Source organism: Puma concolor, chromosome C1, assembly GCF_028749965.1.
Source record: "Puma concolor isolate L17-30 chromosome C1, mPumCon1.1.hap2, whole genome shotgun sequence".
Taxonomy (NCBI): Eukaryota; Metazoa; Chordata; class Mammalia; order Carnivora; family Felidae; genus Puma; species Puma concolor.
The window spans coordinates 61,677,495-61,692,375 of record NC_141674.1 but is presented as its reverse complement, the minus strand read 5'-3'; positions in this window follow the sequence as shown (position 1 = coordinate 61,692,375).

Genomic DNA, 14,881 nt, shown 5'->3' with positions numbered 1-14,881 from the left:
AACTATTAAAGAGAAAGAAGCTACAGTAACATAAATTTAGAGACTAAAGTTGTAGCATAATTTACAAGCTACTCAAATTGCAGTAAAAAACCTTTTTGAATTGTAGAAATCTCCTATTCCTTTTATAAGAAGCATCATATCACTGAATTTGTTAATACCAGATCCAATTTAGGAAAATGAATGGAGGGGAGAATGATAGGTTCCCAAATGCATTATTTTCCTCTTCTAGTTTTGTACTTGAGGACTTTCGTTGCTTATGACAATTCAAGTGAATGGATATAGGTGGAGAGTCATTTTTTCCCCAGTGTTTATGACCAGAAAACCTCAAGAGTATTCTTAAAGATATGATGTAAACACCTGAAATTAATGATGGCATATGAAGTTTCCATTCTCTTAATTGAAATTATAGCTTGGGAAGAGGACACATCACAATTTATCTTTTAAACTTTAATTCTTGAGCAAATGACATAAGAATAATTCAGAACTTAAATCAATGTCTACCACTAGGAATAATTAGAGGCTTGACAGAAACCAAATCAGATGAACAGCTTTGTCAAATTTTTAAATACCTTATTGGCTATATAATATTATGTCCTCCACAATCATAACCATGATGGGACTACCTTTCTGTGGGCAACCCAAAAATATTTCCTTCCAATGTCTCCATTCCTTATTATTAGTTCTTGAAAGCAAATATCATGTATAAAAATTGTTGATAAAATTTTGTACTTTGGAATAACTTTAGATTTACAGAAAAATTGTTAGGATAGTGCAGAGTTCCCATATACCCCCCACTAGTTACTTATTATTAACATCTAACATTAATGTGGTACATTACATACATTAGTATGTAACATATGTAACAATTGATGAACAAATCTTAGTATAAGTTTATTAACTAAAGCTGTCACAGGTGTGAGTTTCTTAGCCTTCTCTCATTTTTAATGACTTTGACAGATTTGAGGAGTGCATATATGAGTAGATGGAAATGGGATATTTTCCAATATACACTCTTAGACCACCAAGACCTAGATTACTGAGGACCAGAGTGGAAGGCAAGCGTCCTCAAAGTTTGTATGAATTGATGGTTACTCTTAAGGGGTTTTAGAGATGAAGTGAACAGAGCACAATGCAGAAACCAGCGAGAGGTTTTGAGTGGAGAGTGGGAAAATGAGTTCAAATAGATCATCTTCAGGTTTTTAGCATCAAAACTGTAAGTCTACATCTAGAATTTTGATGTCATTTTACAAAGTGTGTGAAGTACTTTATCTCTTATTCAGTTCAACACTAGGCAAATTTTAGATGGCTTTCCCTTTCAGTTTGATTACTTTCTTTAAAACCCTTTTCATTTACTCTTGACAATCACTGTCTAAACAATTAGAGGTCTTAATTATTAAAAACAATAAGAACATGAACAATGAAAGGAAAAAGAATAGCAATAAAACTAAGGGACAATGAAAGAGTCCCTTAAAAAAGAGATTAGGGTTAAGAAATAAGAAAGCCTTCAATACAATAGTATAAGGGAGGTCATACTGGTTTATTTTTCCCATGTTTATTATAAGACTGTTAGAGTATATAATTCCACAGGTATGTTTTTTTTTTCTGAAAAAGTAGTGTAATAAACTATGCCAAACTATCTCGGTGAAGCAAGATAGTTGTTGCTTGGTAGAGCAACGTGGCGGAGAGATATGGGGTGGTGGTGATGGGCTTTGCTTTCAGTGAGAAGAAAGAGGTTTATTTTACGGAAGCAAGTAAAAAGCAGTTGGCACTAAAAATTGAAACACTTCATTGATCTCCTGTTTTTACTCAAACTACTTCTGATATATAAGATGAGAGGTTTCTTTTTCCTCTTGATACCAAATACAGGTGTCTTTTCCAACACTACTTCTCCAACTCTCTGAACCAACTGGGTGTCAAATGATTCAATTCAATTCTGATAATACCTACCTGGAGTTAGCCTTAGATCCCAATTCTTAGAGAGCTAAATGCTAGAAGAGTGCCCCACTTCAGATGCCAATTACAAGTCATAGGCTCCCACTGCTTCTAACTGATGGGTTAGAGATTGGGGGTTCCCACAGCCCTCATTCATGACCTAAGGAACTCAGAAAAACACTTTACTTACATTTTCTGGTTTATTTTAAAGGATACAACCCAGGGACAGCCAAATAAAAGAGATACCTAAGCACTATATGGGGGGAACATGCCAGTACACAGAGCTTTCATGCCCCTTTAGGGTAAACCACCCTCCCAGCACCTTGATAGATGCACCTTTTAGTCTCATCTTACCAACCTAGAAGGGATAAGGATGAAAGTTCCAGGCTGTTAATCAGGCTTGGTCTTTCTGGTGGCCAGGTTCTATCCTGAAGTTATCTAGCACCCCTGCAAAGAGTTACCTCATCTGAATACCAGAAAATAAAGACACTCCTATTACAGTTCTCACTATGAAATTCCAAGAGTATTTGGAAAAGACCAAATATCTTCCTATGATACATGGATGGCATTAGGGAATTTTAACTGAATCATTTAGGATAGTATCAAAAGTCTATCTTTCTGTCTTGTTTGCATATTTAGAATCTTATGTTTTCTTGATGTTTTTCTCCTTTTAGGAAGAAAGGTTTGCATCATTAATTCTTATCTAAAATCTTAGGGCATATGTATTTTCAACAAACTGATTCTATTCCACTCCATTGTTGTTAAGTTGAACTGGCTAAAATGATGAAGTAATCTAATAGGTACATGGATATTTCTGATTATGTTCATAGTAAACACAGAGATTAGTTATTGTTGTTGTTGTTTTGAGGTGTATACTTTAAGAAAGGGTGTTTTGGGTGAGATTTGCCCTTCTATAGACCTAGGAAGCAGTCCTAAATTAATAAAAGCTCTATGTGTCATGACTGAACATGACAAACTCACATGGGTAAATTAGGCACCTGTTTACATGGTAAAACAAACAAACAAACAAACAAACACCACAGAGAATTGAAATAAAATTCTAGCCAAGGATTATTTTTTTTCTTTTTAAGTTTTTTGTTTGTTTTGAGAGAGAAAGGGAGAGAGAGAGAGAGAGAGAGAGAGAGAGAGAGAGAGAGCACGCACATGGGGAAGGGGCAGAGAGAGAGGAGGAGAATCCCCAGCAGTCTTTGCACTGTCGGCACAGAGCCTGACAGTGGGGCTTGAACCCACATACTGTGAGATCACGACCTGAGCCGAAATCAAAAGTGAGATGTTTAACCGATTGAACCATTCAGGTACTCAAATAAGGATTATTCTTTCAAAATTCATTTTATCATCTCATAGTCCTTGAGAAGAAATTACTTCTTTAACTTCACCTAACCAGTTATGAGAACATAATTTGCTGTGCCAAGATCTACAGCCTCTTCCCAGATGTTTGAAAATTTATGAACAAGCACAGTAAGGAGACTTGCACAAATCAGTGAACAAGTTAGGCAGATTCAACATCCTGGAAAAGAACTTGGAAGTATATGAGTTGACATTATGCTGAGAGATCACTTTGAAATGATGAAAATCATGAATTTTACTTGGTGCCAGAAATGTTAAAGCTGGCCTGCCTGAACTGCTGTGTCCTCTGTAAGCAAGTTTCAATATCTGAATGCCCATGTCTGGTATATTGTCTTCATCCAAAATGAGCTAAGTTAGGATTTGTTTAGTAGTTCTGGAGGACTCACTGGTTTTCCTGGAGCATCCGTCTTAATGAGGCTTTGAGCTCCAGGAACTCCTGAGGTCATAGAAGTAATCGCTTGGAACTCAGTGACACACCTGTTATTCAGGGGCTGGTCTGAGAATGCCATTATTCTACTTAGGTTGAGGAATACCTTATGTCCCCACTGATCTGTGTCTTCATTACCATTTGGCAACTCTGCCTTTGTTTGTGCATTTTAAGGCTTATTCAATCTTAAGAAATGACCACTAGAAAATCCCAAAGCTATAGTTGACATTTACACTCCGCCATTTATAGTTGCTCCTAAATTGTGATGCTAAGTTTATAAGTTCGTGGTAGACAATAAAACTAGAATAATGTAGACAAGCGATCAAAAACTGGTAACTAAAGAAGATTTATCTATTGGAGTGTTTAATGTGTGTATTTTTTAAATTTTGAATACCTTTTCGAAGATCATGCTGTCTTCTATTCCTAATGGCGTCCATTGTTCTGATTCTGGCACCTGAAGTTATTTGAGTTTACTGCTCCTTCATTAGACAAATGGAAATCAATACTTATATGTGATATTTATAATGATCATCAATTAAAATAATAAATACACAGTTTCAGGGTCTCTTCACTCTAATATAACAAAGATTATTTGGGGGACATGTCTGCACTTGGCAGGTATATAGAAAGACATGTCCTTAGAAGGTCTGACAGATGCCAAAGGAAGTGAAATGTGGGTCTTACTTTTCTTCCTTGGTTTTTTTGACTTTGTTTTACTTCATTTTCCAATGGACATGAAGCTTATTTATCTGGGGTAGAGGAAAATGTATCAATGAAAGCTGAATTCAAATTAGCATTTCAAATTTTCTTTTGTAGCTCCTAGTTTTCACTCCCTCACTTACCAGTATGTACTAGAGTACAGAATGGATGTGCTAAATTAAAAACAACAACAACAACAACAAAAAAAACCCAGACAGTATCACTCACTGTTATTTAACCATTAATGTTCAACTTGTATCAATAGGATGATGAATATTTGGCATTTTCAATTTTATTTTTATTTGTGCTCTTAGTGAAGTAAGAGGGACTGAGGTCAGCTTCAATCATAGCCATTTTAGTAATGGTAAATTATCTGGAATTGAAAAATTAAATAGTAATCATAGATAATATAGGATTTTATCTGAAGCAGCTCCCTTTGATTATCTATATATAGCTGTATCTTAACATTATCTAGCAGTCTGGGCTTGCATTTTATTAACATTTATTCTGAATAAATTCTTTCCTCAAATATGAATTTGTTGAGCACCAGCAAAGGTTCTATTTTTTGCTGTCACATTGAGATGAAACCTACTGTGATGAATTATTAGGACAATGAAAATTAAGCAAGAGTGAAGGCTGTAATTTGAGAAGGAAATAAATCTGCAACTTGCAGAAAGAATAGTAGCTTGGAAGATTTATTCTCTCTTTTGAAGTTGCCTGTCACAATATGGTAACACTAGGAATCAGGATTTGAAAGATGGTTTCAAAATCTCCTCATTGACAACATATCTAAGTGGCCAACTTTTCAAGTGTCACTGTGGGGGGCCTTTGTGCCTATCTTTTATCCTTGCCGTGATTTGAAGGAGCCATTCGTAGTAATTACTAGCTGGGAAGGTAGGAATAGCTTGCTTTGCAAACCGTATGACTATATAGTTAAGTGAGAACAGTGAAATAAAGGCCAGGCACACACACTATCATAAGCTGGTGTTGACATTTGGAGCAATGACAGGCAATGATGGGAAGACATTTCAGGATTACCATAATGGGGGACTTAGTGCACTATTCCTGACCTATCTTGTCCTATAAAATTAATACAAAATATAATTAATATAATTAATATAATATAAAATGGTTTACAGTTTATGCTCATATTTCACATTGGGGTTAAGATAGTAGTTCCCAATAAAATTTAAAATTTCAAAGTGCAATGGAATGAACACAAATATATGTGTTTTAGTCAATGTTTCTATATTTTTGGGTTTCTGATGTAGTTATGGAATTTCTGCAGTGTATTTTACTCTGTGGGAAATATAGAGCAGTATGAGAGTAAGACTCAGACTCTATATAAATGGCAAAGGAAAATACCAACACTTATGGAGTACCTATTCAGTGTTCAATAATGTCCTAACAATTATTTGTAACCAGATATTATTAGCCCCATTTTACATATGAGAAAATGTTGGCCTTGAGAACTTATATATTATGACAAAAGTCAGGCAACTAGTAAATGGTATTTTCATAGGTTGAACCCAAGCTTGTCTAACTAATTTTTTATTCTAATGCCATGGGTCATTCTGCCATCCAAGCAAACCAGCATCTCTTTGAAGAATTTATGAGCATCAGAATGCCCAAGCTTAAATGCTAGCCTCTTCACATGGACAAGTTCCAAAGCCTTTCTTCATCTAATTTTTCATGTGTTCTAGGTAGTTGTTAGGAGTACAGACAGTTCATCCAGTGTAACAGAGGGGCATGCAGAGGATAAGATTAAAGATGAGGTTATTTGGAAAATTTGAGGGGAGCAGATACAAAATCACAGTGAAATATGAAAACAGCTCATCTATTGATAATAATACAGCAAGATGGCTCAGTGTGGCTTTATGGCTCCACTAGTGACTCATACAACTAATTTCAGATGAAGGAGCTCATTACAGAGGAGTAATTTTCTCTAGATACTTTCACCTGCTCAGAGGCAGGGGTAGAATATGAAGATTTGGGTTTAATCATCGTTTGGATTTAGCCTGCTTAGTAAAATGGAGTGAGTTGAGGACGTATGGAAGGGACAAATACAATAAGCCATAGAAGCTAAGCTGAGTGTCAAGGGTAATGAGAACATGAGGAGTGTGGAGGTGAAGGACAGTGACAAAACGGTAGTGTCATTTAACTGAAGATTTCCCTGGGGTGTAAGAAATGCTGGAATAGAGGACTAGTGGGAGTAAACTAGAACACAAATGAGCTGGGCATTATTCTAAGTGGTGGGGATACAGCAGCAGGCAAAACAATAAAGTGCAGATTCTTGATAGTTTTGCTACTGAAGAAAGATCTCTATTTTCCAAAAAGTTTATAACCACTGGCCTAGATGTGGTTATAAAAAGTTTAATTTGCTTAACAATTTAATTGAGTGGTAATAAAGGAAACAATTTACTGTGACTTTATATCTGGACTCCAGAAAAAAAAAAAAAAAGAAAGAAACACAACAAATTTATTTTAGAGCTTTTGTGTCCCTTGTAGGCAATTTCAAATTAAAGAAAAGCTCATCAGAAAATATTTATTAAGCACCCATTTTTATGAATAGTACCTCAGGGTTCATTTACTGCTGGGAATAACGATGAAATTGAGGAGGAATATATTTTAATAATAAGAGCCAACCAAGTATTTTAATTTTTTTTGTGTGCATTTCATGCAGAACATTAGGAATTAAATTAAATTCAGCCAATGTTTACTAAGGTGTTATCCCTGACCTAAATGATTTTACAATCCAGTGGGGAAGAAAAATGTGTTTGAAAATTACCATAACAAAATGCATGAAGTGACAGGTGTCAGAAGTTACATATAAACACAATGCTAGGAAGCCCCAAGGAAGGTGTGATTAATTCCTGCTTGTGGTGACTGAGGTCTTCAGAAGGGAAATACCATTTTTGCTGTTTTGAAGAATGAGCAGCATTTATGAAGGCTAGATAGGGATGCAAGAGAAGAGGGTATTTAGAAATCATTCTAGGCTCAAGAAAAGCAGAGATGAAAGCCAGAGGCAAACAAGTGCAGGCTATGTTCAGGAACTCTTAAATAGGATCCTGTGGTTGGATCACGGTTGGTTACCTTTGGAAAGAGAAGTGAGGTTATAAAGCAGTGTCCAGGACATAGATTATTGTTTGATATAAAAGTTGCTGAAAGAGGAGTGATATGGCTAGCATAAAAGATAAGCTTTTTTGCACCATTGAAGGAATGATAATGTTCTTTTCTTAATGAGCATGTACTCTGGGCACTTTGAGTCTCTGACATAAGAAATCCTTGTTTTGACATAAACATGGGTGTGATTCAGTAGCAGAATGTCTTTTTGTTGTTGTTGTTAAACCTCTCACTGACTGACTGATAGTTTTGGAGAATGTTGTGAGACTTATATTTGAGAGAAATCCAAGATGCTGACTCAAAACGCAGATAGCTTTAAGGAATCATTATCAGTTGTTTTCCAAAGTTCATTGAAGTACTTGTGAATTTGCTACAATGAAACAAAGAAGGCTTTGATTATTTTTTGTAAATATGAACAGCAGTATATAAATTAAATGTATATGTCTAAACATTAATTTCAGAAATGTTTAGCATCTGTCAAAAGTAGCTAATATATTTATAAGTTTATTTATTTTGAGAGACAGAGAGAGAATGAGTGTGAGTGGGGGAGGTGCAGAAAGAGAGGGAGAGAGAGAGAATCCCAAGCACTGACAGTGCGGAGTCTAATGTAGGGCTTAAACTCATAAACCGTGAGATCATGACCTGAGCTGAAACCAAGAGTCCGACACTTAACCAGCTGAACTACCCAGGTGTCCCAAAGACAGCTAATATTGTAGTATCCTTTTTTTTTCTAAGCTATGAAAGATAAATGTAATTCTTGATTTTATTCTAAAGTTCTTCATGTGTGTAATGATATTTAATGTGCTTATAAAATCCATTCTTACATCTTTTTGTTTGGTGGGTTTTTCCAGTTTTAATTATGAAGTACATTGAAATGTGTGGCTCTGTCATTTAAATTATGGAACTATAGCCAGAAATGTGAACTTCAGAGTTATCCAATAAAATAAATATACCATTGACTCTATTGATACATATTTTGAATTCTTCATGCTCACTAATCTCATTAACTTTCAGGACAGTTGCAAAATAATTTTTTCTGTTGAATATATACAAAGCACTTGACCCTCAAAATATCTCAACAAGAAGAGCACCCAAGAATATTTTCATTGTTCTCATAGTGGGATGGAGGCCTTTAAGATCTGGGAGGTGGATATGTGCATCAATGTTAGCTCATGAACAGTTCTTTGCCATAATATTTTTGCTTTCTGAGGTAAAACTAAATGCATGGATATCAAGTTCTTTCTGGTTATCCCAGCTGCTGTCTAGCTTTATGAGTCACTAAGAGTGCACAAAGGGAATAGCACATAGAGCTCATAATGTCTTTTTTTCCCCAGAGACTGTTTTCCTTTGTTGATAGTGTTTTGGTGTGCATTTAGAGCAGCAAAATGTAAGGTCTGTCCTCCAGTAATATGCGGTGGTGTGTGTGTGTGTATGTATGTATATCTGAAATTACAGTATACTAAGATTCTACTTCTGTTTTCTTATGTGGCTATTAAAAAATTATTTCCATTCCCCCATCCCCAAATCATAATTTTGATATTTGTACCACCCTGCGTTTTATAACTGTGCATTTCCAGTGGATAAAGAATTGTGGTTTTATTAGTCCCATATGAAGAAATGTTCTCCAGGTAATATCACATTCTTGATGATATTTATTATTGTAGAGTAATCCTCTTTTGACTTTTGCCAGTCATGAGTGCCCACTCTAGTGCTTAAAAACTAGCTACTCTTGAACTAAACCAGATGGAAACATATACAAAGAATTGAGAAAAGTTACAAATAGTCAAATCAAAGTATTTGTTCAGTCTTACTCTCCTTTGATTAAAGTTTCCCACAACCTAGTTTTTATAATTAGTGCTGAGATCTGCTAAGTGATTTTGCCTAACTAAATTAAGAACTTTAAGCCCTTAAGTGATTGTAATTTTTTTTCTTACTTGTGGGAGAAAGTATTTACTGGCTCTACAATTTTCTTTTTCTATCAGTGACTAGTTAGCTTGTGGGCTAAGGTAAGATATGAATAAACTCAGAATATGTGCTTAAATCTTTGTAGCCTACAGACACTTGATCTGTTTCTTAGCCCAAATCCTGCATCTCACCTCAAGCTGAATCTTGCCCACGTAATTAGTAAAATCATGGACCTGAGAGAGGGGACATGCATGGTGGATCTCAGTGTTCACCACCAGATCTAGAAGAACAACGGCATCCTCTTGAGAAGTAAACCTGTGGAGTAAGATATGTTCTGTCTTTCCATGGTTCAAAGCAACAGGCCAGGTTTCCACTATTCCTTGAGCTACTTTTTCTGGAATGTCTATTATGTGCCATACATTTTATCTTTGTTATTTCTACTCTTCACACCAAACCTGAAAGGTAGTTCTTACCATCGCCATTTTTATGCATGAGAATACTGAGCTTTAGCAAGTTTAAATAATTTGCCTAAAATTGAATGGTTAATATTGATAGATCTAGGGATTTTGTTTTGGGAGTATTGGGCTCTATCCTGACACCCTGGGGAAAATTTATTAGAATTACCATGCTAAATTGTAATAGACTAAAGCTGTGTTAGTTTTCCATTGCTGTGTAAAATATTACCACAAAGTTAGTAGCTTAAAACAAGACAATTATTATTTCACAGTTTCTGTGGTGCAGCTAATAAATATGTATAATTTATAATATAATTTGTATATGGCATATTTTATGATTATGTTTTGTACTGATATGTGTTATAAATAAATATATATATCATATACATATACATATATAATGATGAGAGTGACCTCCCGTCACCTTTGCTATATTTTCTGGATTGGAAATGTGTTGCAAATCCACCTGTACTTGCAGGGAGGGGATTATATGAAGGCATGGGCTATTGGGGGGTGACCTTAGGGCCATCTAGATTGCCACATGTGCCTATAAAAGTAAAGCATAGATATTAGGATATTTTTCCATACTTTCATCCTTTTCTCTTTTTCAGTGTTTTTTTTTTTTTGACAGCTTATTATTCCTATTTTGCCTGAATATTCTCAAAAGCCTTGCTGCTTGTACAGACATTTAAGAAAAGAAAGATAAATGTCCGTGTTCTTGCATCTTTCTCAATGTTCAAAATTTCCAAAATTTCCAAAAAGTGAGTATTCAAGTTCATTTGTTTATAGTTGTTTGTGTAAAGTATTAAAAAAGTAAATGGTATTCCAGCACAGAATCATGCAAAAGCTTTGAAATAAAAGCTGAGAGGGATTAAAGATTCTAAATATTCTGACCATGGAAATTTTAGCTGTTTGCTCTTTGTCTTAGTAAGACATGGGGAAAAGTTTTATTCCAGTTGTTTAAGCTCCAATTATTTTTTCCTCTCCTCTCCTCTCCTTTTCTTCCTTCCTTCCTTCCTTCCTTCCTTCCTTCCTTCCTTCCTTCCTCTCTCCTTCCTTCCTTCCTTCCTTCCTTCCTTCCTTCCTTCCTTCCTTCCTTCCTTCCTTCCCTTCCTCTGCTCCCTCCCTTCCTCCCTTTCCCTCCCTCCCTCTCTTTCTTCCTTCCTTCACTCCCTCCCTTACCTTACCTCCCTCTCTCTCTTTCTCTCCTTTCTTTCTTCTTTCTCTCTCTCTCTTTCTCTCCTTTCTTTCTTTCCTTCTTCCTTCCTTCCTTCCTTCCTTCCTTCCTTCCTTCCTTCCTTCCTTCCTTCCTTCCTTCCTTCCTTCCTTCCTTCCTTCCTTCCTTCCTTTCTTTCTTTCTTTCTTTCTTTCTTTCTTTCTTTCTTTCTTTCTTCTTTCCTATTTATATTATGGTATGGTTGAACACAACCAGCCTGAGAGAATTGTTTGATTTCTAACTCTACTACTACTAACTGTCTTTAGATGCATTGGTTTCATTTTCTTCATCTATAAAATGAGGAAGTTAGTGGAACCAAGGTACTGCTGCAAAGAAACAGACAGAGAGGCAACCCAGCTGTTTCAGGTAGTATTTACAGGTGTAAGCTATCTGTTAGTCATGACAAAATGGATGTGATTTGATTCTCACAGAGTCCATCTATCACTGACAAACTGACTAAAGCTACTTACGCATTCATATGACATAGGTAAATAAGAATGCCAATAGGGGTGCCCACGTGGCTCAGTTTGTTAAGCATCAGCTTTGGCTCAGGTCATGATCTCATGGTCCTTGAGCTTGAGCCCCACGTCGGGCTCTGTGCTGACAGCTCAGAGCCTGGAGCCTGCTTCAGATTCTGTGTCTCCCTGTCTCTCTCTGCCCCTCCCCTGCTTGCACTCTCTCTCTCTCTCTAAAAAATAAATAAACATTAAAAAAAAAAATTAAAGAATACCAATAGATGTACTTAACACTTAAGCAATATTTGAAAAATCAAAACTCTACTGGTCACTTGTGATGGAGAAATATACTCAGCTAGTTTGAAAGAGCCAGAGTTAAACGAATGAGATAATATAAAGAACTTGTTCCATCAGCCTAAGAAGATTGAATCAGCAACTGACCGCAGACCAGGCACACAGTCATGATGTATTAGTGCTGGATTGACACCAAATGATCCTTATCTTTTGGCATCCACTTTCTATCTTCCATCTAGAGGACAGCCCTTCTGTTAGGGTGCTGTATTTATTGAAGGTCAAGTATTACATTATACAAACTTGTTTTGTGTGAGACAAATCCCATTCTAACTTGGATTCAAAGGATGCTGTTTACGTCATTATGCTATGGATCATTGTAATGTAATATGCATGGTGCATGTATAGTCCCATGACTTTAGGCTTTTCTAAAAAAAGTCTAATTTGATTTTTGATCATTTCGGTTGTTGCAGGTAATGAGCTTTTATCTGAGTTTGCTCCCAAACTCTGAAGAGAGATCTGTACTCCTTAGATTTGTCCTCAGCAACTCTTTTTGAAAAGGATATGATTCATTTTATGGGTCACACTATTCGATTGATAAGAGTTAGATTTGGTAGGCAACAAATATAGTGAATCCCATTTTATACCTTTTTGGTATGTATTTTTTTTTTTTTTTTTCTGTTGCTGTAACATTTTCTGTCTTTGTTGTGATGGAGGTAATTTAGGTAAAGGGTCAATCTCTTTGTTTCTTTTAAGACTTCACTATTATAATCACAAAATGCTATCTTTTAATGCTTTCATATTTTATAAGAGAGTTTGCATGTGTTTTGTTTTTAAAATGTTTATTTTTGAGAGAGAGAGAGAGCTTGAGAGAATACACACATGCAGGGGTGGGGCAGAAAGAGAGAGAATCCCAAGCAGGTTCCCACACCTTCAGGGCAGAGCCTGATGCAGGGATCAAACTCAAGAACCTATAAGATCATGACCTGAGCCAAAATCAAGAGTCAGATGCTTAACTGACTGAGCCACCCAGGCACCCCTGCATATGTTATTTTATTCAACCCCGATAGTGTTCTAGCAATGAAGACAGATTTATGGATAAAATGATCACCCCAAGACAGCTTTATCAATGTAAAAAAATAATAACTAATATTTTGTGAATGCTTAATATGTTTCAGACAATGTGCTAAGCATTTTATAGTCATAAAATGTTTTGTCACACACATCCCCGCTATGTTTCCATTTTATAGATGAGGAAACTGAGACTTAGGGAAATCAAGTGGCAGGTTCAGAGTCACAGTGAGTATGAATGGGCAGAGCTGGGCTTCAAGCCTACACATATCCATCCAGAGACTAATCTCTCCTGAATATTGTTTCCTGATGATCAGTAAGCTGGGGTCCTGTGACTAAAACCAATGCCTTCTGTAAATCATGCCCTATATTAATTTTAAAATGTGGTCTTTATTTCAAAAATCTTAACAAATCTTTCAAAATCTTGTCTTTGATGACAAGAAACTTGATATTTCTTTTAACAATAAAATAAGCCCCTTTTGAGTTCTAACATTTAGAGCTTCTGTTCAATTGGGAATAATGTGCTATTTCCTTATACCCTCTCTGCTTGGCACCAGTGTTCTCTTATTAGTGTAAAGATAGAAATCTGGTTCAGCACTAAGAGTACTTTGCTAAGGGTAAATTGTTGGTCTCTGGAAATGGTAATCACTATAGTGTTGCTTAATGTATTCAAATGATCTTAAAATTTTATTTTTTTTAAATTTTTTTTCAACGTTTTTTATTTATTTTTGGGACAGAGAGACAGAGCATGAACGGGGGAGGGGCAGAGAGAGAGGGAGACACAGAATCGGAAACAGGCTCCAGGCTCTGAGCCATCAGCCCAGAGCCTGACGCGGGGCTCGAACTCACGGACCGCGAGATCGTGACCTGGCTGAAGTCGGACGCTTAACCTACTGCGCCACCCAGGCGCCCCGATGATCTTAAAATTTTAAATACAAGTGTGGAAATAGTGTGTCTTATAGAAAACTGAAGTTTTCCTTATACTTGAAAAGCAATTTAATATGATCAAACTACCCTCTCAACAATACTTTCTACTCTGTAATGTCTCCGATGTCTCACAAACTGTAAAGTTGACATGCAGTGAACAGAATGCAGTTGCTGGTACTCAGAAAGCAAAACCCAGAGATGCTGTACCAGAACTCTCATGCAGGTTTCCTACCCTGGTTGTCAAGCACATCCTCCAATTGCTTCTTCCTTTGCCACTGGAAATTGCCAAGAGAATTCCTCCATTAGTTTTATGATATGGACATGCAAACTTCTTCTACCTGAGTAATAGAGGAGGCCTTTTTCTTTCACTGGAACAATTGGACTTGGACACAGAAAACAGAAGGGTCCATGCCCTAGTTCTGCCCATAGTAGTTGAGTAATGGGAGAACTCTTTCATCTTTCTTTAGGTCACAGTGCTGCTATGATCACAGTTGAACAAACCACAGATAGACCAGACTGGCAGAAAGAAGTCAAGCCATAGAAAGATGCTGTAAGTGAGTTGCTTTATCTGGTTTATCAGTGTTGGGTATCAGAATTGTTCTTGCAATAATCAGTGATGTATACCAAGTCCTAAAGTATAAATATGCCTGGAGAAGGTCCTTTACCATCTGACGTTACTAAGTTAATAGGACTTGTTTGAAAATGATTTTCTAATTTGTTCACTCTAAGGAATTAGTGAAATTATTTCCTCCACCTTCTTTCCCTCTCTCTGCCAAGAGAATTATTCTGTTTTAGTTCAGACAAGATTTCTGAAATTATCAAGGTGTTGTTCATTTTTTTCTGCCTGTTTCAATTTATATGTATGTTATGAACATTTGTTGACTTACATTTTCAACATCTATCGTTGTTCCAACTGATAAAAGGACAGTGATTTTGCTTTGGAGGACTTAACCATTGTGATAGGAACATCCCCCAAAGCAATGGGACCATTAATCAAGAGGCTTGCCCTTTT